Source organism: Mesocricetus auratus, unplaced genomic scaffold, assembly GCF_017639785.1.
Source record: "Mesocricetus auratus isolate SY011 unplaced genomic scaffold, BCM_Maur_2.0 Super-Scaffold_100008, whole genome shotgun sequence".
Taxonomy (NCBI): Eukaryota; Metazoa; Chordata; class Mammalia; order Rodentia; family Cricetidae; genus Mesocricetus; species Mesocricetus auratus.
This window is the reverse complement of record NW_024429192.1, coordinates 54,053,350-54,079,631: the sequence shown is the minus strand read 5'-3', so window position 1 is coordinate 54,079,631 and position 26,282 is coordinate 54,053,350. Positions and strand designations below refer to the sequence as shown.

The window sequence follows — 26,282 nt, the reverse complement described above, 5'->3', positions numbered from 1 at the left end:
CGGGGCTACCACGGCGGGCTGCGAGCCCTGGAGCCCTCACAGACAGCGGCGCACGCCACACGCACCTCACAGACAGCGGTGTGGGCGCTCACACACACACACACACACACACACACACACACACACGCACGCACACGCGCACTCAGACACACATGCACTCACACACGCACACAGGTGTGAGAGCAAGCCGCGATGGGACGACACGGGTGTCCCTCGGGACCCCAGACTTAGCACCTTCCTCGGACGCCGCTAGCCACCAGCCAGCCCGTGAGGCGGAGGGCGCGGAGGCTGCGGGCTCGCAGGCGGGCGACGGTCCAGTCCGGCTCCAGCCGCTTCTCGGATCCCTCTGGTCCTGGTGCCTGGCGCTCTCCGAGGTCCTAACCCAGCGGGCGGGTCTGCCGCAGGCTCCGCCCCCGCCGTGGGAGGTAGGCCCCGCCCCAGCAGGCCCGCACCCTCCTCCCTCTCCCAGAATCTCGCATCGGGGCGGGGCACTCTAGGCGCTAGAGGGCGGGACATCCCTTCGCCAATCACAAGCTCCACTGACCCAAGTCCCTGGGACTCCAGGTAGGAATGAGGTTTAGGGATAGGTCAGACAAAAAGTCAATGACAGGAGGAGGGGCTAATTTAGGAAAGTAGGTGAGGTGTTTGATTGACAGCCATACCAGCCAGTATGTCCTGGCGCTGTGCTTTGGGGGCTGTAATTGGCGCTACCTGTTGAAGGACGCAAGTGAGAATCAATAGAATGCTTGCGAACTTGAGAACTTGGTGCTCCTGGAGTCCGTGGCTGCAGAAGGGTTACCTTGGGTCTCTCTCTCTGGACCACATTGGAAAATGGGCTTTTTTTTTTTTTTTTTTTTTTTTAGCCTTTTCTTTTCCCGAATCTCTTCCTGCTCTCCAGGTGCATCTATTGGGCTCCCCTCGCAACCCTGCTATCTTCAATTAACCTGTGTTTGTAAATAATCCCCACAAACTGTTAGCCTCCTAATGACTTAACAAGTCATCTGTATCAAAATGAACTGATTTTTGATGAAGTGTTGGCTTCCAAATCTTAAGTAATTAATTGCCCACCTCTGCACAACCCACGAAATAGACCCACGATCCCCTTCTTCACATAGACGAACTAAATTTTCAGGACATTTCTCTCAAACCACATCAAGAAGCATTTTAAGCTTTCTCTCATTTAAATCATTTTGAGAAATACTTTATTCCACACAGGAAAACAAAACAGTGCACCATCGTGGGAAGACGTAGTTCTGAGCCCTGATTGGTTGTTCTTAAAAGATAGTTCAGGGTCCATAGCTAATAGTATGCTTCAACCTGAGCATCACAACAGAGACCATTAGTAATCGTCCCAAATATTTATTGTTTTATATCATAGATATGGGATGAAACTTACATCCTCTTCCCTTTCTCTTTCAAAGGAAGAGATAAGAGGAAGAAAAGGAGACATTTGAATGTTACATGAATTATTCAGGTACATACCAAAGGAACCATAGGGCTCATATTTTCGGATCCTCAGATCGATGTCACATTCTCATTTTGACATCTTAACGTTTGCATTACTTCTTTGTAACCCACTTTATACTTTCATTGTCACAACTAGATGGTAAATTTTTTATCAGTGAGAGTGGAATTTTGTGCTTCTAGTTAATTTAGTACCTAGCACAATATTTCACTTGTAAAAGACATTTAAGGTTTTTTGGACAATAGGTTAGTTAATGACCATCAGTTAAAGATTTGTGAGATAATACCCAACTTTTTGCGTTTGAGAGGGGTGAAAAATAAGTGTAGAAACAAATTCAATATCTGTTATAAAATAGATTTTAGTATGCTTTTAAATTGTATATTAGAGTCATAATAATGTGTATCTTTGTCCTTAACTGTCTTCTCTCACTTATATTTCTTCCTTCTGACCCATTGTTCACTTCCAAACATTACTGTCAATATGAGCTAAAGGATTTTCTTTCTCTTTTTATATCTGGCTTTTCTTTCCAAAGTATGATAGTGAATTAAGCATTGTTGAATAGAATGATGAGTTCTGAATGCTTTCTTTCCTTCAGCAAAAGTTGACCTACCTGCAACTCCTTAAGTGTTAAATGAATGAAAACAAGTCCATTCCATGTGGAGGTCTGGTGAAAGCAAAGAAAGAAGATATCCCAGTTCATCACTGAATCACATTATTAGCTGTTTTAAGTTTATAATATTTATTTGGAAATACATATATGCATACAAATCACTCATCACCAAAATCGCACTATCACAAACTAGGTGGTTGTTTGTGATCTATTTAAAAAAAAAAGGTTGAAAAGTGAAAAGCATGTGAAATAGATTGACAAAAACTTTTCTGAAGACAATGAAGAGAATTCAGCAGCCTGCTGAGTTAAAAAAAAAGTGATAAAGCACACATCCATACAGCTGGGACAACAAATAGGTATGAAAAGTCTTGTCAAAATATATACATGCTTTTGGGGCTGGAGAGATGGCTCAGTAGTTAAGAGCACTGTCTTTGCTCTTCCAGAGGACATGAGTTCAATTTCTAGCACGCACATGGCAGCTCACAATTGTCTGTAACTCCAGTTCCAGGGGATCCAATAATCTCACACATATATGCAGGCAGGCAAAACATCAATGCATATAAAATAAAAATAAATAAACCTTTTACATATATAGTTCCCTATATGTGTTTCCAAATAAATATTATAAACTTAAAACAGCTAATAATGTGATTCAGTGATGAAACAGTTGTTAACATGTGCAGGACTCTTTTTATCCTCTAAATGCACACACATATGCACACACAAAATTAAAAATAAAACAAAGTACTATATTTGCGACTCTCTGTCATTATTCTAAATATAAACAATACTATACAGTAGCACAATAACATTTACAAGGTCAGTATCCAGCATATATTAACCTGAATAAAAGATGAATGTAAAAATATTAACATAATTATAACAGGTAAAAGACAAAAAATCTCCTGTGGACAGAAAGTACAGTGATGACAGCCTAGATTATAGGCAATGACAGAAGTTGGCAAAAGGCAGAAGGCACCTTGAATACTGGCAAACAGCATATACCACCATCATAGAAGAATCTCGATACATGAATCATAGTGAAATATATGGGAAGCACATTCCATTCTGAATTAAAAACCAACAAGGTGTTTTTCTATAAACCATTTGGTAGCAGGAATGAAATCAGAGCATAAAATATATCTTTAAAACATTGGGGAAAATGTCAAAACTGGATCAACTATTTGATCCCTATACCCTTAAGGAATAGCCTCACACCGTGGAATTGCCTGAGTGGAGTTTCTGAAAAGACCCTGAATTCTTTCTACCTATAAAGAGCTAGCAGAAATAAAAACTGTTTGAGCTTGATACTTGCAACAAAGTAATTAAATCATTCAATGAAACTAATAAACTGGAAGGAGTTTTAGAATATGTGTTGGAAGCATGTTGCAACTCACTGTAAGAAGGTATGATCTTGGGCCAACAGTGAAGTTGATCAAAGCCACTTTTCCACATGAAAAAGCAATCAAATAATAGCACAAAAATGTACATGTGTGATACTTCAAATAGAAAGGAGAATTTGTGGAATTGGCTGTACTTTGATAAAAAGGAAGCAAATGTGTAAATAATACATAAAGTTCTACCATGTGAATGTCACCGATATTCCAAACATTGGAAGGTATGGACTTTACAAACATCAGTTTACTTCCCATTATCACTCTAGGAGACAGATAATCATTCTCCCCACATTTTACAGATAACAAAACAAGGCTCAGAAAGATGTCTGCCCTTGGTCCTTTAAGATATCTAATCCCCAAATCTAGGACTAACTTCCAAGACCACATTCTTACTCACCTATTACTAAAGGACTAAACAAACTAGAATAGGAAAGGGAGTGATCAGTTCTTCTGGGAAAAAAATGTGCATTAATTTGCCTGAACTGCTATAACAAAATACAAGAAAATGTATTTTCTCACCATTTTGGAATTTAGCGTTCTAAGATCAAGGTATCAGCAGTCTTATTTTCTTCTGAAGCCCCTAGAAACCTCTCTGTGTCTTTTATCTGTGGGCCAGAACTCTAGTGTCTCTGTGTGTCCTGATTGACTCATCCTATGATACCCATTAAACTGTAGTAGAACCCATCTCAATGGCCTTAATTAAATATAAACTTTAAGGCCTCAATTCCAAAGGAAATTGCTTTCTGGGGTAAGGTTGAATAGAGGGATACAGGTTAGTTCATAACAGTGTAATCATGGAATTTGATACTTTTTGGAGAGGCTCTACTGTAAACTAGATCTATGTCAATTTTTTATATTTGGCTCCTCATTTAATCCTCCCAGACATGATATGCGGTGGTTACTGATAACTCATTTTATAGGTGGCAAAACTGAAGAAAAAATAAATTTGTAAGCCCAGGATCATGCATAAGCTCAGAAATAAAGATTTAAATCATCAATCTTATCCCAAAGCTCCAAAGCTTTCTATTTATGCTGGTTGTTTTCTTTTGAGAAACCAAGGAAATCTCATTATACATATCTTTGATATTTAAGAAAGTTAATTATGGCCAGGTTCAAGCACGAGGATAAAACATAAATAAAAAAATCTCATCAGGAGTTTGGATACAACTAAAAGGCATTTAAGAATTGGAGGGCAAAGAGCATGAAAAGCAAAACCTTCTGGGATGGCAAGATCATGGAAGGTTATCTCAAAGGAAAGCTCGGTATAATTTGAAATATATTAACAGAGTCACTAGGGTGTGCCCCATTAGAATAGAAGACAGCCAGTTATTCAATAACTAATTAGACAGCGCAAGACAGTATTAATTTCCTGAGTGAGGCTGAAGTCTCAGCAAATATCAGAGCAGCTGGAGAGAATCTGAGTAGAAAGTCTGATAACATGGGATTTGCCATAATGCAAGGCAAGCAACTGTTCCCATTAGCAAAAGCAAACTTCTCCAGTCCACTCTCTGTGAGATAATGGGTCCTAGACCAAACAACCTCAACCACCACCCATTTCAGGTTCATCAGACAAGTTACAGCCACATCTGTATTATTTGCCACCTTAGAAGTTAGAATTTCATTGTGAGAAAGCAGCTGAGAAGCCTAGTCCCATCTATATTCTTTCTGGCAAACTTTCAAGCAGATTAGGAAATTATCCTTCCTTTCAAATCTTCAACTGACATTTTTCTGACCTTATCATATATCCTTCATCAGAGAAACTGGTTAATAATTGTCAGCTCTCTATAGTAGGGTATAACCAACACCTTTTAAAAAAATCACTCAGCAAGCCCACAAAGAAAAAAAAAGCACACAGGGTTAATTAATTAAATAATGTCATAGCTCCCATGGGTTTCCGATAAAAAGCCAGGGGTCACAAGGATAGAACCAAAACATACAAAGTATGGCTCAGCACACAATCAATAACAGAATTGCAAACAGAACTCATGCCTTCCAGGACAAAACTCAAATATTTGCTGTTAAACATGCAATTAAAATCAGCTCTTTGTGCCTACTCTAAAATAGATTTCACATACTCATCTATCACACTGTGATATGATAAGATAAAGGGTTTCATGTTGACACAGACCTAAGCTTAGTCACTGCAGGACTAAAAGGTACCTTCAGCCCCAAAGACTCAAGCTGCTCCCTGCATATAATAAACAATCTAGGCTATAACATGAAACAAATGGTATGTAAAAGTGATTTATAGAATGCAAACAACTTACAGATACATTGTTATCTTTGTTCTTCTTTTACATTTGTGAAACAGTTTATAAAGCTTGGCTTGACTTTTGACTTGTTCTTCCATTTTAGTGATCTTAAAGTTTCCAGCATCTGTGGATTGACTGCCGCTGAAGGACAAAGGGGATTGGACCAGGTGACCTTTAAATTCTGTCTTTGTGTGCTTTTAGTCAAAACTTCACTAAAAGGGTAAGTTAAAAGTATCCTTGTAGGTATTTGCCAATAGAGAGGAACTGCAGCCTATAATAAAAACCCAAACAAAACAAAAACAAAAAATTTTTAAAAACCCACAGGAATCTTTAAAAGCATTTTTAAATCTTTAAAATCTTCTAGTAATGAGTGTTCTCTAGAGGTCATTTTTAAGAAACTATAATAAAGCAGGGCAGTGGTGGCACATGACTTCAGTCCCAGCTCTTGGGAGGTAGAGGCAGGTGGAGCTCAGTGAGTTTGAGGCCAGACTGGTCTACAAAGAGAGTTCTAGGACAGCCAAGACTGTTACACAGAGAAACCCTGTCTTGAACGTACCCACATGCACACACACACACACACACACACAAGAAACTATAACAGTTATAAACATATATTTTAGTCATTTTAAAGAATATTTTCAAACAAATTTAAGTATCTAAATATGCTGTTTTAACCTCTAGTTTTTGTAACTTGACATTTTTGTGAGCATTTCCTACTACATTTTTCTTTAGGCAAACTGGTTTTGAAAATTAAGCACATCAGTATGACATAGTTCATTTAATTGTTTCTATATTCTTGGCTATTTCATGTATAATATTATATTACTATGAATAAAAAATAAGGAAATGCCTTTATACTAAATATATAAAGAAGTTCCAAGGGCTTTTTAAGGGATATTATTATGTCAGGATACTGTACTTTCACACATAATTCTAAATTCTATGTTTTAAAGATTTTCACAAATTTATATCCTCATTAAGAACATATATCCCTGCTGAAAACTCATGGTACAAAGAACCAATGTAAAATGAAATTTGATATAACCTGTATTTATGCCAATTTTTTTCTAGATGTTGATAAAATTTGAGGATGAGGATAGTTTTACAATGATGAGTGACTATGCACAATCAACTAAATACAACATGGCAAAGGAGAGCAGGTGAGTGCTTGTGGTTTGGGCTTGAAAGAAACTACAAAAGTTTTTAATAAATTTTTAACAAAGCTCAGAAAGAAACAGTAACACATACTTGACTTCTAATCATAAAAAGTGGTAACAAGTTCCCATTTTGTTGGCACTTAATGATACTATATACTGTTGCTATTTGAATGGACATGAGAAAGTCAGAATGTGAATAGCTGAAAAGGTCAATAAAGATGTGTAGCTAGATCTACAAACGAGCAACTTGGTAAGAAAACAACCAAGTAGATGTGCAGGCAATGTGGCTGAGACATCTGTCACTCCATTGATCACTAGGATTGACTCAGATGATGTGGCTGACTAGGCAGGTGTCCCCTTCCTCCGTCACTGCTCCATGTTCATCCCTCCTGAAGCTGCACACTTCATCAAAGAGGACTACCTTCCTCCAAATACAGAGGACCAGTCTTCAGTAAGGATGGAGTAGCTGTCCTCCCCAGCTAGAACCTCCAATCAAGTTCTCAGAACAGTCAAGTGGTAAAAGAATGTTCAAAACAGTTTGGGTATTTACAACTATGGAAAAAGTAGGAAGGGATGTTAACTTTGGAAATGGTCATTCAAACTGAATTTGACAGCAAGATTCAATCAACAAATAATGGATTAACTGACCCTGAGCTAGATAAAATGAACTTTAAAGATAGACTGCTTTTCTTGGGCTTGAAGCAAGGAGACTAGTGGAAACAGTCCTATTTCAACCAAGCCTTTCACACCTGGAGCTTTAATTCACCAAGACACAGGAAGATTGTGCCATTTTAAGCAGAGATATGTATTTGTTTTGTAGTGACAATAACAGACAGCATTAGTAACTTTTATGGTGGGTAACAAAGGGTTAAATGTTAAAATTTTTACAAGTCTCCATATTCATGATTAGTTCTGTTAAAATCATCAACTGGAACTTTAAATAATAAGTCAGAGTTCCAGGAACAAAAAATTAAAATCCTATGTAAAGGTGGAAGAAGAGATGAGTGACATCTTGTGGGGCCCAACTGTAGGCACCAAGATAAGAGAATCCTTATGTGTTCCTCTCTAGCCTTCTGTTCTAATCAGCTCTTTCACTAGCTTAGACTGACAAGACATTATTGTTTTCTTAACCTTTGCCAAGCTGAGGCACTTTACAAGGTTTTTTTGTTTTGTTTTTTCAGTAGCAGCAAGAGTGATTTATGGGTTATTTGTCCCTCTAGCTCTCTTCAGTTAGGAAAACAAAACCCACATTTCTCAGTCTCATTTGTCCCTCCCCATTCTTCCAATTCTCTGCTGCCTTCAACCATAGTCCTCTAATACAAGTCTTGTATTGATTTGCACAGTTTTTCAAGAGTGTCAGTGTCTAATACACTCTAATTATGGAAACTGAATATCATGAACTCTCCAGAACAGTTCCTACTTAAAATATTCTGTACCACTGCTCTCATAAGCCATCAAAAACATTCAGTGCCTCAACAAATATGACTATTTTCCATAATGCTGTTTTTAAATTTGAATGACAAGACCTTTAGGAGATGTGATGCCCATGGTACATCTTTTAGAACAGAACTCTGCAGTCAGATAAACTCGAGTCTGCCATCTATTCATTGCAGACAGTGAACAAATTCATTTGTTTGCTTCAGTTTTCTATGTATTGAGGTAATATAAGATTACAGATTTCTATGAAGACCAGATGACAGGATCCATGTTGGCACATAACAAAATGCCTGGTGAATTGGAAATCACCCAAAATGTTTGTTCCTCTCATTTTTCAGCACTAGAATTCTTGTATGAATTGTGGTGATTACCAAAAAAGTTATAAGGGACCCCCACAAGGTAAAAACATGAAAAGGAAAACCGTACTGCCTACTAACATCTGCAGCTTGGATAGCTGGATATTTAAGGGTGACTAGTGACTTTGTTGTTTAGAAATAAACTCTTCAAAGAAACTGAGAAGTTGGCTAGGTTTTGGTATAGACATCCAGAATACAAATGGAAGAATAGACAAGAAACTCAGTCATATTATCTGCTTAATAAACTCTAGGACCTTAAACCAGACTTTAAAAAAAGCTTGCCAGTAGAAGAGGGAATGTATTTTTTAGATGGTTAAATATATGGAACAAATTTCAGTATGGATGGAAATGTTATTTCAACCAGAAAGATAATATGTAACCTAAGTCTGTCTCTATTCAGACTCCAAGACTGAGAACTGTGAAGGTTTTAATCATTTTCTTCATCTCTTTTGTTTTTCTAATTAAAAACTTAAAGATTTTAACATAACCATCGGCAGTCACTGGCATTGCAAAATATTTCTCAATAATCCACAGGAAGTACTCAGTGTCTTGCCAAAAAGTTCTGGGGAGGTAGGAGATGGAAAGAATAAACAATTCTTATGCAAACTGACTTCTTCAAACAAAGCCAGGAAGGAGTTATATGTCATCATTTCAGTAGCAGATGATGGAAATGAGAACACAAATACTGTATTAAATAATGTATATCTTGGCTGAATTTTCATTTTCCTTCAAATAATTGTGTGGTTTTTAATGAAGGTGACTCACTAGATGTATAGCTGTAATTTAAATTTACAACACAAAGATATTTGGTATAAAATAATTTATAAATAAGAAAAACAGTACAAGAATACATAACAATTTTTAATTTAAAAATATTTTTACTACATGTGTCGTGCACTGACTCTTTTGAGATTTACCTTTACTTTATGTATACATTTACCTATGTATATGCCTACATGTATGCCTGTGCACTATGGACACACAGTGCCCACAGATGCTAGAAGAGGTCGTCAAATCCTCTGGAACAGAAGTTAGAGGCAATTGTTAGTCACTTGTAGGTGCTGAGAATCAAGCCCAGGTCATCTGGAAAAGTAGTCAGTGTTCTTTACCACTGAGACATCTCTTCAGCCCTATGTATCAACTCATAGATTTCCAAAGTCCAAGAAAGGAAGAAAGTGGAAAGAATCATGAGTTATAACTTAAAATTTGAAACCTGTATCCCACAAGGCACAGGAAGCAAAGGAAATACTGAAGAGTCTCATTTTCATTATGAATATCAGCCCTAATGAATGTCTTAGTTTTTGATGGCACAGAGTTAGAAAAAAGGAAAAATGCCAAGAATAAGAATATTTAATTTTGGAGCCAGGCGTTGGTGGCGCATGCCTTTAATCCCAGCACTCGGGAGGCAGAGGCAGGCGGATCTCTGTGAGTCCAAGGCCAGCCTGGTCTACAGAGCGAATTCCAGGACAGCCTCCAAAGCCACAGAGAAACTTTGTCTCAAAAAACCAAAAAAAAAAAAAAAGAATATTTAATTTTGGGATCGGAGAGATGACTCAGTGGTTAAGAGCACTGACTGCTCTTCCAGAAGATTTGGGTTCAATTACCAGCACCAATGTGGAAACTCACAACTGTCTGTAACTCATGTTCCAGGGGACCCAACACCCATGGTAATACACCAATGTACACAAAAAATATTTAATTTTATTATCTGTAAAATATATTTATATTTTATTGTTTTATTAATCTATATCCCCAGGAATGTCCAGTGCATAGTGGGTACCTAATAGATGAAAATGAATGAATGAATGAGTAAAATGAATGGTATTCATACATCAGGCTAGAATTTCAGGCCTGAATTTGAAGATGTAATAAAGTCATAAATTATATAAGCTATTTTATTCATTCAATAGACATCTATTACATGTGTATTTGGAATTAGGTACAATGCTGTGACAGATGAAAACAAAAGAGAAAAGAGGGGAATGGCAAAGCAAAAAAGAAGTAATATTAACTTGAAGAGATAATAATTGAGTATGGGATGACAGATGCAAATAACTAACTATAAAGCAGTGTTATAGGAATAGTGATAGACTCATACGATGTCCCTTCTAGGTGCCAGCATGAAGGAGAGATGAATGAATTGAGAAGGTGGGTTTTAGCTTTGTTTTGCTTTTTGGGGGGAAGGGGAGGTTTCAAGACAGGGTTTCTCTGTGGCTTTGGAGGCTATCCTGGAACTAGCTCTTGTAGACCAAGCTGGTCTCGATCTCACAGAGATCTTCCTGCCTCTGCCTCACGAGTGCTGGGATTAAAGGCGTGTGCCACCACCGCCCAATGGGTTTTAGCTTTTCTTGAACCTTTATATACATATACAGCTTCTTCAACATAGCTCTATGATAATTTTTCTCATGTGTTTTGGGGATTCCTTTCATCCCTTCTCTAAGTCATACTACTTTTCCAATTCCAAAATATTTAAGGAGCAAATGTAATTTGAGCAAGAATTGACAATTATAAATTACTATCTCCAGAAGTAACAAAGGAAAAGAAAAGGTGAAAAATGAAAGGCTGGAGGAGATATGAATGACTTGGAGATTTTTGTAGTGTTTCAAGCAAAGAGATAGAACTAGATAACAAGATGTCAAAGATTAAAAAGTAAAATGAGGCTGGGTGGTGGTAGCACACACCCTTAATCCCAGCACTCTAGAGAAGAGGCAGGTGGACTTCTGTATTCAAGGACAGTTTGGTCTACAGAGTGAGTTCCAGGACAGACAGGGCTACACAGAGAAACCCTGTCTCAGAGTTGTGGGGAGGTGTAAATTGAGATAATCAATAAGACCAGGTCACAGTCTGTAACAACTATTTAATAATCTTTCTACTTTCTCAATCTTTTCATTTAACTGACAATTGAAACTGGAAGCCATTTAATGATAGTGTCTTCATCCCTTTGCCATCAAGCCTTCTGGATAATATAGCAGCAGCATTGCCTTCCCTGATAATTCATCAGCCTCCCATATCTCTGTCAACTGAAGAGACATTTTCCTCCTGCCCAACCCATGTGTTCAAGATCTATCTCCTTTGTGTTTCTCAGAAGCTCCGTCCTATTTATATGTATTAATTCCTTCTCTCTCCTACATTTTCAGTCTTTACCTTTCTCATCCTTCCTTTCTTATTCATTCCTTATAAGACCATCCTACCTTAAAACAATGTGTCTTAACTTCTGTATCTCTTTTTCAGCTATTTTTTTCTATCTCTCTACCTCACTTTATAGCCAAATGTCTCAAAGTTGTTCAAGCTCACTCAGTTCTCTTTCATTGTCTAATCCATTCTAATCTAGTTTCTATTCCCATCACTATGATTCAATTGCAATTGCTGAAGTTACTAATATCCAACAGGTTTCAACTCAATGAACACTTTTCAGTCCCCTTCATGTCTGATGTCTCAAAAGGTGCTTAACAGTTAACCTTATCTCTCTACCTCAAATATTTCTTTCTCTTGGGTCCAAAGCCTCACTCTCCTAGTTGTCACGTTTCCTGGCCACTCAATTCTAGATCCTTCTTTCCATAGAGTTATTCAGCCTTAATACTTTATTCTAGACTGTCTTTCTTTACATTACACATACATTCTAAATTCTAGGTACCATGCTCTGTCTAGTCTAAAGGCTTTAATGACCCTCAACTGATAACACTTCTTTCGGAGCTTCAGTTCCCCATTGGTATCACCATTTGAATGTCTTTCAGAAACCAAAAAGGAAAAAAAACTCAAAATGAACTATTTCTGATCCCCATTTCAGAGATTAGTAGTTCAGTCAAGTAAATTAAAACCAAGCAGTTTTTTCCTGACTCCTCTGACAAGCAGGCTATGGCCAGTTCTTTATGTTTTGTCATGTCTATGACCTATACAATCTTCTAGAAAAATAAAACAGTATTTTTCATTGTCTCAAGCATAAACAACCACCCAAAAAAGGATATTTGTAGATTTTAACTTAAAAAGCATCACAACTAATAAATAATATTTAGAATCAAATGATAGCTTTGGAAATGTTTATTTCCCTACCATTCAAACAGCACCAACCTCTTTCTCTGTCCCTCCCATCTCACATCTAATCATACTTTCCCACTTCTATAAATTTGTAATGTATCCATCTGTATTAATCGTCACACCAATTTAGAAACGTAAAAAGCATCTCACCTTCTCTACATACAAAGTCATGAACCTTTAGCCTGATTCTTCTAAGCTATGGTTGAACTTTTGAACAAAAAGTATCAAAGAAAAAAATAGTCTCATGTAGTTATAGACAAGCATTGTTTGTCTTTTCATCTACAGTAGGAAGACTGAAGATGCAGTGAAAGGTTTTCTTCCTTAGCCATACCAGAGAGTATACTTTATTGAATGGGAAGAAATCAAAGATTCCTACCCAGTGGTTTTATAATAAAACTTCATTTAGTCCTGTAAGGTAACCAGCAATTTCTTCAGTAAATGATTTTTTTAATAATTTGAAAAAGTTTTTAAATCCTTAAGATGAAAATCAACTGCTTCAGAACGCATACGATGCTTTGATTTTTTTAAGATAAAAATAAACAGAAGCCAAGTCTTTTCACTTTGGCATTTAGATTTTTTTTTAATACGATAAAAAGCAAACTTGCCTCCTGGGTGTAAGGAGAGCTTCTAGCTGTAAGAGTCAATCAATCAGGAAGGGCATTTGTGGGTAGGAGTTGTGAAAAATTGCCAGCTTGACCTTGAAAACAGAAAAATAATTGAGACTGGTAACAACTAGTACTTATTTCCCATGTGCTGCTGTCTCTTTCACATTTTAAATTTTGATTTAAATATCTCTCCCCTATTACCTACTCTCACATATTCATATGTACTATTAACATCATAATGTATGTTAAGGGGCCCTCACAGCTGGCTCAGAAGCTTCTTCTAGTAGGCTAATATCATCTTGATCACCTTGTCTCCATGATGATGTGCATAATGTAACCTAATGAAGCTGTGCCTGAAAAGCATTCACCATATAAATTCATCCATCCAAAGCAACAGCAAGCAGGAATGCAATGAGATTAGCAGAATCGCCTTGATTCATATAAGTTAATGGAATTTGTGTCCTTGTGTATATGTTTTTGAATTTATATATGCTCACAAAAAATGATAAGATCACAAGACTGGGAAGGATGAACCATCTACTCCACATAGCTGTTTAATCTTTAAATAATCTCATCAAAGTTTATTCCATTCAGTTACAACATAGCTGAACACTGGTCCTCTTCTCCATTTTCTATCATCTTTCACCAATGGGAAAAGGTGTAAAGAGAGAGAGAGAGAGAGAGAGAGAGAGAGAGAGAGAGAGAGAGATTTTTAATCTCAACTGTAAAAGAGTACATGAGTGGAACTTTAAGAAAACAAATATTGGGCTGGAGAAATGGCTCAGAGGTTAAGAGCAGTCATTGCTCTTGCAGAAGACCTGGAGTTCAATTCCCAGTACCTGTGTGATGGTTCACGGCCATCAGCAACTTGAGTTCCAGGGAATCCAACACCCTCCTCTGGCCTCCAGAGGCACCAGGCAAGCATGTGGTGCACAGACATACACGAAGGAAAAATATTCATACATATAAAATAAATCAGTAAAAACAACAGCAACAAAAATATCCCACATGCTTAGGCTACAACACAGATGTGTTTCATCATATTTGTTTAATATGAATCGCTGGAGGTTGAATCCACAAATCAGAATTTTTGAGCCTTCTACAATGAATCCAAAAACAATCAAGATGAAGAACTACTGCTCTAGCAGTAACATCCCAAAATGATAAAATTGTTTTTACAAGAGTCAAAAACCTATCACTCTACTGCCTTTACCTACTGGTTCTAAAAGAAGGTTCTGAATTATTAGAAGAAGTCAAGCAACATAAAACAACAACAACAAAATCCTGTCTTCTTGTCAGGTCAAAGTAAACAATAAATTACTTTTGGAAAGCATGTACTCTTAGAAATATAAATGACAGACATCACATATAACTCCCATTTGCTTTTTAGCCCTTCAGGGAACAATATTTTTCTTAAACTTCTACACTTGTGAGTAGAAGAGAACTCTCTCATTTTAAGAGTTTGGTTGGAAAGTTTCCTCTAAAGTCTGGTTCTTTGCAGTTACTGCTATCATTTGATGCATTCCTCTTTTCTCCTCATGTGAGATATGATATGCATACTCAAGGATGGGCCTTCTCTATACTCTAGTAGAGATACCACAAAGAAACCCTCATGTAGGCATTCTCAGGCCATACAACATTAGACAAAATGGTAAGATTAAAATATCTAACGGTTCTGTTACTTTTTTGTTTTATAAACACACACACACACACACACACACACACACACACACACACTGGTTTGCTTCTCTGTTACTGACAAAAAACTATGTAGAGAAAGGATGTTTTTGGCTTACAAGTTGTAGTCCATCATCAGGGGAGGCCACAGTAGGAGCCCAAGGCAGGGATCTTGAAGCAGAAAACATGAAAGAATATTGCTTGCTAGCTTTCTCTGGTTTGCTCAGTTACTTTTTTTGAATAACCGAGGCCCACTTGACTAGGGTTGGTGCTTTCCACAGTGGGCTGGTTTCACTTACTTCAAACAGCAATTAAGAAAATTCCCCATAGGCAAATCTGATGTCCCCAACTAAGGATCCCTCTTTTCAGATGACTCTAGTTTGTATCACATTAACAAAAAGTTAAACAATAAAAAATATTAAGAACTAAAAGTCTTAAATCTTAAACTGTCATGTTCTAGTGGCCAACCATCAAGCCCATTTCATTACTAGAAAAAATATGGTGACATTTCCAATGGCTTGATTAAAATAGATAATCCAAGTGCATTAATCATCTTCAACATCTAAGACTACACACATATAGCAGACATAATTTTGATTTCTTTCTTTTCTAGTTTAAATATATCCGAACTTCTTTAGTGCTTCTTGTAAAACATGGATTTATTTTCTCGGTATCATAGACAATTTCTTCTTATATTCTTTTTGAGACAGGGTCCCAATGTGTAGCATTGAATAGCCTGGGACTCCTTATGTAGAACCAGCTGGTCTCAAATTCAAGGAGATTCATCTGCCTCAGTTTCCTAAGTGTTGAGGTTAAAGCCACCTGCCACCACATCCAACTTGATATTTTCCTATAACGCTTTAAGGATACCTGTAGCTCTTTAAAAGTATGGTCCCTAGAAATGTGAACATTACAGTCTTCATCATAATTACAATAAAGTGGAAAGCCTCTTACTTGTAAAAATGTGACTAATGATAATTGAAAAAAAGCACTAGTATGAATAACTATTAAATATATCATCAGTTAGAATGCAAGCAGTGAATAAGAATGGAGCTGTCATGCATTGATCAAGGTAAGACTTTGGAGGAAAAAGGAAGTTTTGGAGTGGGTCAGAAAACCGTTTCGGTTGTTAATATTTGGGTGGCTGGCAGCCAGCAGTTGAGCATGTAAGTCAGGCATTCAAGTAAGAGAGGTCTGTGCTATAAATGTTGCAAACATATAAATTTGTGAGTCACTGGCATTTAGATGGTATTTAAAGGGATGCTATTGGATCAAGCCACCAAGGTGATAAATAGAAAAGAGAAGTGGTGGACTAGGTATGTATCTTGGCGGTAAGTGCTTACCTAACCTGTACAAGGGGGTGGGGGTCTTCAGAGACTGAGCTCTAAGGCACTCTCATATAAACTGAGACCAAAATAGGAGTGGAAAGGAGCTGTCAATGAGGTAATTGAAGAACAGTGTACTGTGAAGGGAGATGGCGTTCTACTGCACCAAATGTTGCTGAAAGTCTAATTAGACAAGGACTGAGAGTCATGGATTATATTTACAGGAGTGATTGCAGTAGTTAGGACAAAAGCTGATGGTGAGTATATTCAAGAGAGAGAAGGAAGAGAAAATTAAAATTCAAGTGTATAAAATGGGAAGGAACAATACCTTGAGATGTTTCACAGTTTTGCTATGTGATATAATATTGCATATCCTGGGAATTCCTCCATAAAGAGAAATGGCTGGGGAGCTGCAGGGGAAGTAAGATCAAGAGAAGGGAGATGTTATTTATTTGACTTTGTTTTAAAGGGAGATAGAAAAAAAAGGAGGCTAGGTGCTTTTTTTTTGAGGAAACAGGAAAAACAATGTTACATAGGAGTTTGGGAGAATGGTTGGAAGACAGTCTTGAGTGGAAGAGGAGCAAAAAACCAAACACAAGCCAAAAGGCTGGCATTATCTGAGTGTAGGGTTTATCTATAACAATGGGGGGAAGACAGAAGATAAAGACACAGATGTACATGGGAAGGCATGGAAGTTGATGTTGCTCTGGAGAGTTCTTTAGCTATTGCTTCTGTGTTCTTAGAGAAGAAGGAAACACGATTACAAGTAAACAGTGAAGATAATGGAGGAAGTGCTGAAGGCTTAAGAGAAATGAGAGGAATGAAATAGTCAAGCTTAACAGAGTCAGAGTATAATCCCTAGGCAGCATAAAAGTTAATGATCATGAATATACAGCAATGCTCAATGTTTTCTTCTAGTCATGTGAACTAAACAACTACAGGCATGTAAAAGGCATAAAATTGTATTTAAGCATGACTGAAGTAAGAACATATAGCAAGAGAGCAAAAAGAAGTTGGGACTAAGGAGGTCGGTGTCATAATTGATTATGCAATTCAAGCTGAGTAATTAAGGAGATGAAAAATATGAGTGACTAGAAGACATTAGAATTGATATTTTACTGGTGTTGATGGCGTCTAAGGACTGTTGGGACTGAGGTACTAGAATAAAGGAACTAGAAAAGTTTGAGGGGATAATAATGAGAGTGGAAAACTCCAAACTGAAGTTATGCCCAAGGCTTCCAGTACTAGCACTTCAACATTTACTAGTTTAATATGTGATCCATGGAGTGGCTAAATGAAGGTAGAAAACATAGTCATGGGAAGAGAGAAGGGTCAAAAAACTAAAAAGTGAAGCAGTTGGTAGGAATATCTACACATGTAAAGAAATCTAAGAATCAAAACAGCTGTGCTATTAGGGAGAGTTACAGAAATGAGGAGGAGTGACCTTCTGGGGGTCAGCACATGGCTGCAAAAAGATGGGGCAGTGGGCGGAAGAGACATCTGATGGCATAAAAACCAAACATTGGTAGGAAAACGATGTAGAGGCTGTTTTGCTTATTTTCTCTTCACGCAACACACTTGCTTTTAGCTCTAGCTTACCTTGACATGTTTGCTTTCCTTTGTATTCTGTTTTTATTTTTGACTTAGATGGAGTCATTAAATAAAATTTTGAAGCGAGTCCTGAGTAAAGCCACTAGAAACTTCCTTCTCAGTTGATAATGATCTAATAGCAAATATAGTAAATTTAGTGTCTTCTCCATCTATTAGGATGTCCAGAGTTGCTAAGACATGCCATGTTTTGCTGAATTTCAGTATTCTGTATCAAGTACAAAGACTTTTAGACTAAAACGTAGAGGTCCTGATAGTCCACAGACATATTTTCAAGGCCCTTCAAGTTCTTCTCAGAATTCCATACTAATTAGTTACTCTGGGGGTGCTAGAGTCATGGCACAACAGTTAAGAACACTTGCTACTCTTTGAAAGGAGCCAGGTTCAGTTCCTATCACCCACATGATGACTCAGCAACTATCTGCAACTCCAGTTTCAGGGGATCTGATGCCCCCTTCTGGCCTCTGCAAGTACCAAGCATACATGTGGTGAACACACACGTGTAGGCAAATACTCACCCACATAAAATAAAAACAAATTAAGTTGTAAAGAGTTACTCTGCTGTTTTCACTTCATTAATCTTTAAAAATCAATACAAAAATGTTCAATATAATTTGAATGACCCTTTAAAACCAAGGACTGCCATTCTATGTCTGCTCTTGTGTCTGTATTTATCCTCACACTGGTACTAACCATGACACTTTAATTTTTTTAATTGATGAAAAAAACAAAAGATCACTTTAAACTTAAGTGATGCATGCATGCCCAAATCAAGCCAAATGACATAATTGTGCCCACACTAAGTGATGGTTTTGCAATGTTCCGAATAAAGAAAATATGTGGGTGACCTGATTCATCTCATGGCATGTGGTAGAACTGGAAGACCAAACCCATGGAGATCAGAATCGTATACCCATGGGGAACAGCAATTTCATTTCATCCAACTTCTAATCATATTGATCATCATGTCAATTTACTGAGATTATTTTTATATTCATAGTGATTTTGAGACTTGTTAGTCTTTATATTAGATGATCTTGATTTAATGTTTCATTTCTATTTAATTATGATTAAAATTAATATTCATAGATTCTGTCTACTTTCATCTTAATAGGGACTACATATTATTCAAATCCAAGAAATATTAATCTTTTCCATTTCTCTTGTATTTTCCATTTAACAACTTCGAATTTTAAAGGTGAAGGAATAAAATATCCTGGACATGTTGTCCATTAGGGTTCCATGTTGGCAACAAGAAATCACTATTCAGTTTCTACATCCTGTACAGTCGGTCTTCTGTGTCACTAATAAGAGCCCCCCTTCCTCCAGGCACCCTCACCAATCTCAAGAGCTTATACAACAAGGGTTTACATCAGCCTCATACTACAAGTCTAGTGGAGGAAGGCTAGGAAGCTCTTTACATCGTAGTCACTCAGATATGCATGCCAATCACTAGAATGGTAGCAAGTTGCCCACTGGCTTTTAAAGTTTCCACCTAGAAAGGCAATATACCAGTTGCAATATTTCATTGGCCAAAGACTATCTCATGGCCACATTTCACCTCAAAAGGAAGAGCTGATAGAGGAAATGATTCTATGGCTAATTCCACTGGCATAGCCTTACCCTTGGAGTCTTCTTGGATAAATTTCACATTCCCCAATTTGGAATTAATACCTGTCTTAGTTAGTGGTTTCACTAATAAACTCTAAAAATGACATTAGCTAATTTGAACAAAAGGAATTCATTAAAATTACTAAAACAATTGGATAACCAGGTTCGGGAAGACCAAGAACCAGGCCAGTTATAAAAGTCTCTGCAGCAAGATTAAGGAATAACCTCTACAAAGTACCCCTAGCAGGGAGAATAAAGTCACATAAATTCAATCATTTTGATGCTCTATTGAGTCGCATATCAACCACATGGCTTGGGAGCAACAAAACACCCCAAGTGATACCCCTGCCTCCATGAGGAAAATAATTTCTCAAAATAAAGAAAACTAAGCCAAAAACCAATGTTTTATGAAGCAAAGGAAAAGGAAACATTGTACAGCCATGTGTAATTCTCTTTTGAAAATCTGAAGTTCATTAGGCTGTCTCCTAGCATCTCTTCCATTCTTGATTCCTTAGAAGTCTGTCACTATTCTCACAACCACAGCACATGAAGCTGACAAGAGAAAGACCCTGCCTTCCCACAAACCTCTTGCTGCATACATAGCTGAAATCTGTCGCTATTATAGCCATGGTTTTGTGTAGTCATTATCTCCAGAAGAGGCTCAGCATCACATAATCATTGGGAAAAGAATTCATGGATCAGTTTGTGACACTGGATTGTGACCATAATTTACCAAAGCGAGACCACTTGGAATGAAAATAAAGGGCCATGAGAACAGCCTTGAAAGTCTGCAGCCTGGGAAACTTCCTGGATGGTAACCATTGGACTGGGTGTTGGAGTAGGGCTCTAGAGGGAGGCAAGGCCTTAGATAACAGTATTGTGGTTGGGGAAAGGAGCCGCATTCGAACATTTATACACTAAGAGTGTGAACACAAAATGCTTTCTCTCTCTCATTCTGCACTTGGAGCATCTGACCTTTGAAATTTGGCTACTACCAAGTACTTCATGAGTACCACTTGTTTTTTCCTACTTTGGCAAATCAGTTATAAATAAAATGAGTTATTAATATCTGGCAATGCAGCTTCTAACACTGAATAGAAAGTTTTACTGACTACTCTGTGAGTCCTTGAAAACAGATGGACCAAGCATCCGTGCATTGTTAGAAAAGACAGCCGTGTGCAGGGGAAGGCCAAAATCACGTTCTGTCCACCCCACCCCCACACTCACTGCTTCTACAGACGGAGCTCTCTGATGATCAGAGAGGGGGGGCTCTGCACACAGTAAGCAAACAATAGCAGGAGTCTGGGATGGATTTAAACTGTGTATTCTGGTCTTATTTAATTTCTTTAAAAGGTACTGACATGAAAGGATCCGTGGGTATGCTTGCAACAAAGAATTTTGTAAGTCTGACTCTCCAAGTACAATCTCCTGCACACAAACTCAACAATCTGGATGCTGCATTAACTCTCTCAAGCCATGAGTAACTGCTGATTGGCAGAATGATCCAAATACAGAAAGAAATATGAAGATAAGAAAATGGGCTTCCATGCTAGCTTGTTATTAAATTACCATTTCAATTCCCTGAATGAATTCCTGCTGACCTAAGAATTGATTCTGAGCTCCTATCAAACTTCTAGACAGGAGATTAGAGGCTAGTAGCAAATCTGATAAATAATTTAAATTTTAAAAGATTAAAGGTGAAATAACAAAAACATTAGTAATTAATTATTCTTTCCTTAGTCCAAAGCTTTAGTCACTTTTCTAGGAAGGAATTTGAGACAGGATGATCTATATTTTAAGGATTTACATCAAGAATGATCTTAGAAATCCATTAACAGGATGCCACTCATGGTAATATGGTGGATTGAGGTAAGATGGTGCAGGTATGGCTACAACTACCTGGGGTTGCTAGACACTGGATGTAAACCTAAATTTAATTATGTCCTATCCTAATTAAAATACTGCACTGGTTTCCCACTGATAATCAGAAAGAACTCTGAAGACTTTGCCATGTCTACAGCATCCACTTGATCTGGAATTACCATCTATTCCCATCCTAACTTGTATTACTATGCTGTACTCACTTAGACCTCTGTTTACTTCTTCCAACAACCTAAGCTCCTTCTAACTTTGTACTCTCTTTAGTTACTAGCCTCTCTAACTAGTTCTCTACTTGCTTAAGTGGCCAATATTTAAATACCTTTCAGGCCCAAGTTTAGCCTACCTTGGTCTTTCCTAATTCATAAAGGAGGTTAGACACCTGTACTAGCTTGCTTTCTATTGCTGTGATAAGCACCATGACCTTAATAAGCAACCTAGGAAGAAAGGAGTTTGCTTGGCTTATATTTTCAACCACAGTCAATCATTAAGGGAAGTCACAAAAGTAACTAAAGCAGGAACAGAAGCAGAAACCATGAAGCAAATTCATGATTAGCGCCGGTTGTGGTGGCGCATGCCGGTAGGATTTGCTGAAGGAGGCAGAGGCAGGAGGATCACGAGTTCGAGGCCAGCCTGGGCTACACATTTTTAGCCGTGCGGTGGTGGCGCACGCCTTTAATCCCAGCATTCGGGAGGCAGAGGCAGGCGGATCTCTGTGAGTTCAAGGCCGGGCTGGACCGATAGCCTCCAAAACAATACAGAGAAACCCTGTCTCGTAAAAACAAAAACAAAAACAAAAAAAAAATCCATGATTAGCTTGCACCCCTGGCTTGCTCCACAACTTCTCTTATACAGCAGCTAAGGCCCACTTGCCTAGGGATAGCACTGCCCAAAGTAGGCTGGACCTCCCACTTAATTAGCAATTAAGAAAATTTCCCACAGATAGGCTCACAGACAGGTCAGACAGGTCAGTCTAATGGAAGCAAATCTTAATTGAGATTCCCTCTTCCCAGGTGACTCTAGGTTGTGTCAAGTTAACAAAGCTAGCCAGGGCAATACTCACTATAGTAATGGGGTGGGGTGCTTTGCCTTTGCAAAACTGGAAGGAATTAGTATCTGATTATTTGTGTAGTCAACTATTTAGTATCGGTCCCCTCTGTTCGACTGAAACTCTCATGGTGGCAGGGACCTCATCGTTTTTAATTATTTTATATCTTAAAATCAAATACAGGGACTGGGAATACAGATCCATCAGTAAAGTACATACAAGGCAAGTAGGAAAATCTGAGTTATACTCTCAGCACTGATGTAAAATGTCAAGAGCAGTGGTTTGTATCTGTGAGCTCTCTGGGGAGGCAGAGACAGGAGGATCCGTAGGGTCTTGCTAGCCAACCATTCTAGCTGAATTAGCAAGTTCCAGGTACAATGAGAGACCATGTCTCAAAAATTAAGGTGTAAAGTGATAGAATAAAACACCAGTTTCAACCTCTGACTCCTACAAACATATGTGCCCATGTATGAACATACATATGCATATCCATACTCATACACACACACACAGAGAGAGAGAGAGAGAGAGAGAGAGAGAGAGAGAGAGAGAGAGAGAGAGAGAGAGGAGAGAGTCCAGAACAATGCCAGATATATGGTAGTTACTCAACAAAATTCTAGTGAATAAATTAAATTTAAGGCTCTTTATTTAAACTCAGCATTAATTCTTCTGTCCCAAATCTAGAGATAAAGAAGCTATGTGGTTAAATTTCTCAGATGAGTAGTAATTTATTTCCTAAGTTCATAAGTAGGTTGTTTTTACTTTTTCATTTGTACACAGATTTGAAGTGTGTAATATATCCTTCAGTTACATATGGGGTCCCATTCTGATTCAAACTGGTTAATCTACCAAAATATGCTTGAGCACAGTGCTATCCCAGATACTTGGAGCTATATCTTATAGCATTATCTCTAAAGGAAAAGCAATATTTACTTTTACATTTAAAAAACAAACAAAAACAAGAGTGCATTTGCTCTATTTGACTTCATTCCTTTAACAGAAATGTCTGAGGGGCCTAGGGAAGAAGTGGGGGTGCATGTGTGAAATGGGGTTCTACAGTGGGAATAGATGCTGAAGCTAAAGCTGATATATTCAGGCATTTTGTTCGCTAGCTCCATACTTCACTTCTTGTGTGACCTACAGTGGAATAACAAAAAGCAAGAGTGTCACATATGGGAAGAATGATTTGTGGGGGAGGGTTGTGAGTAATAATTGAGAAACCACCCCAAAGTTAACAGCGGTTTGTAAATCAGATGTTCAGACATCATGCCTATTAACTGATACATTATAACCAAAATAATAATTAGAATGTTCTTATAAATAATTGATATAAAAACCAGATTATTTATACCTATTCTTCATAGACAACTTATTACTTGTAACTAGAATTATTTCTCTTATCTGACAGTTCTGACACAAAGTAACTCTCTTCTACAGATGCTGATAATGGAAGACTAACAGTATCTTTACTTGCCTGCCCACCACCACCCCCTTTTCTACCATTATCTATCAGTCTACCGAGTGCTTCTGTCTTGTGGGTTTATCTCTTTGATATAATTCCCAAGGTTAGAGTTTATCCTTCATCCTCATATCTTTAGATTGGCTTGAAATGAGATGCAGACATCTTAATTTCACTAAAATGCTTTATGCAGCATATTCAAAAATATCTATGAAATTGTTCTGCAAATAATCCTATCAGCTTGGCGTGAATGTCTGTGCCTCACTCCTAAATTCAAAGATATAATTTAAGTTGGAGTCTTTTGACATTCATCCCTTTCATTCTCTTTCTCATTTCCATTCTCATTGCCCTGAGAAGAGTCTAGACAAGGAAAGAGGCTGATGGTTGGTAAGCAGGGCTTGAGTGACAGGTAGGTGGGGCTTGAGGTGATGGTAACCAGGGTAAATTTGTATAGCAGAGTGTTTGGAGGCAGCAATCTGCTTGCTAAGAGAATGAGAACACAGTTTGTGATAGGGAGATGCTTGCTTAAGTTTGAGGGTGACTTCAGAGCAGGCATTGCCCTTTTGATTGATTTGTTGTGCTGACACAGTTCATATTATTGGTGCAGATAAAGAAAATGCTTTTACCTTAACAGCAGTCCCGGTGTAATAAATGGAAAAAAAAGATCATAGAAATACAGCAACATGGAGCGTGCCCATCTGAGAAAGTCAGCTGCTGCCTGGTTTGGGGGGGCACTGTGTTATCAGTGTTTTCTATTCTATTTTTTGAAAGAAGTCAGAAACCTAGACTTTTATGTGAGCTCTCTCTCTCTCTTTTTTTTCCCCCAGTGTTGACTCAAGCTAGTGCTTTTTGCGACTTTATGAGACAGTATGGCATTTTCCCCCCAGGAGGCAATGACATCCATTCTGTCTCCACTGACTCACTTGGTGGGAACAGGAAGTCCACATGCTAATGCAAATAAAGAGGAGGAGGAATGGGACAGGAGGCATCCCATCCGGTATAAAGATGAGGACTGATGTATATGTGTTATATGTGTATGTAAGTATCCCCAGATTGAGTTCTGAAGATGTTAAAAACAGGTATAAAAATGAAAATTTTACCACTTTAAAAGAAGAGTATGAAGGAATACTGAGATCTAGAATGGTGATGTGTCTGGTAAGAACTGATTTTTTTAAATCAATGTTTATCAGTAGAAAAAATAGCAAGAAATACATTATATGACAAACAATAAAATTCAAGATGTTGCTTACCTGGATTGCAGTGAGGAGGAGCCCCAAAGGCTTTTATATATTGCAGATGTTTCTTCTACTTTTTTTTAAAACAATGAATGGGTGGCATGTGACTGTTCATCACAAATTGTTATCAATTTTTACATATTCATATACTAAATATATGTTAAAAGAATAAGGGTCAGGCCATTATAAAACTGTACATGTTGGATTTTCTGACAATTGTGTTTCCTTTGCAAAACCACGGAAAGGCTTTTAGACCTTTCTCAGCCTCTAACAGAAAGTGACAGGAGTCTGTGAACTGAAAAGTATGCCTTGGGTTGGCAGAAACACTGAGGGGTTAGCAAAAATTTGCCAGCTAATAGCACAGCTGTGATTTAGCTATTGTACCCTAGACTCCTGTTTGATCCCTGAACCCAGCTATGGGTGTTAGAGGATTGTGGTGCTCAGGAATCAGCCATGATACGAGAAGGGCCATAGTGAAGAGGACTCAGTGATTCCTGAGTGACATCAGGTACCATAACGGGCACAGGAATTGCTACCTACTGTCATCACTGTCCTCTTAACAAACTAGCATTCACATTAACAGTTAACAGCATGAAAACATAAGAAAACAAAACAACAAAAAACCTCTCATACTACCCAATCTCTGCCTCACAAAGACTGTGGAAGGACAGGGGGAAAATGTTTTGGTTTGGTTTGGTTGGTTTTTTTTTTTTTTTTCATTGCACAACCATAAAAAATGAAGAGCAGAACAGCCTTCCCCAGGTCACTGACCTTATGGTCAGGATACTGACCTCAAATCCAAATTTTCTTCATTTGCAAACTCAGTGGTTCTGGTAGCTCATTTGTGTGTGTGTGTGTGTGTGTGTGTGTGTGTGTGTGTGTGTGTGTGTGTGTGTGTGTGTTGCACCCTTCCCCCATGGGGGTCTGTTGACCTGCTTGTGACTAGGAGCTTTTAACAAAACACTTCTCATCCCCTTCTCCCAGTAAGGTCTGTGGGCAAGTTCCTGTTTTCTGTCCATCCTTATTGTCTAAATGCTAATTCCTGTTTTTTGCCCACCCTTTGCCGAAGGGCCCTAGGAACATAGGCTTCTGACCTTGGTGTTTTTCCATTGGTATACAAGGCTCCA

General features: G+C 37.9%; 1 protein-coding gene and 1 long non-coding RNA gene across 10 annotated transcripts in view; one reads left to right on the top strand and one right to left on the bottom strand.

Moving 5' to 3' along the window:
* Nucleotides 1–338, bottom strand: part of Stxbp5l (syntaxin binding protein 5L) — a 241,517-nt gene extending 241,179 nt beyond the window's left edge. For all 8 annotated transcript variants that reach the window (XM_021227995.2, XM_013114406.3, XM_013114408.3 and 5 more), the window contains exon 1: nt 235–338. The gene's annotated coding sequence lies outside the window, so the exon portion shown is untranslated. The remainder of the gene's footprint in view (nt 1–234) is intronic.
* LOC121141949 lies at nt 290–25,989 on the top strand. Of its 2 annotated transcripts, none has more exons than XR_005878930.1 (4): nt 290–425; nt 5,828–5,891; nt 6,796–6,884; nt 24,748–25,989. It is a non-coding gene; the product is annotated as an uncharacterized LOC121141949 (long non-coding RNA). The 2 variants fall into 2 exon arrangements; XR_005878931.1 differs by lacking the exon at nt 24,748–25,989 and adding an exon at nt 10,787–10,825.
* Nucleotides 25,990–26,282: the final 293 nt, after the last annotated feature.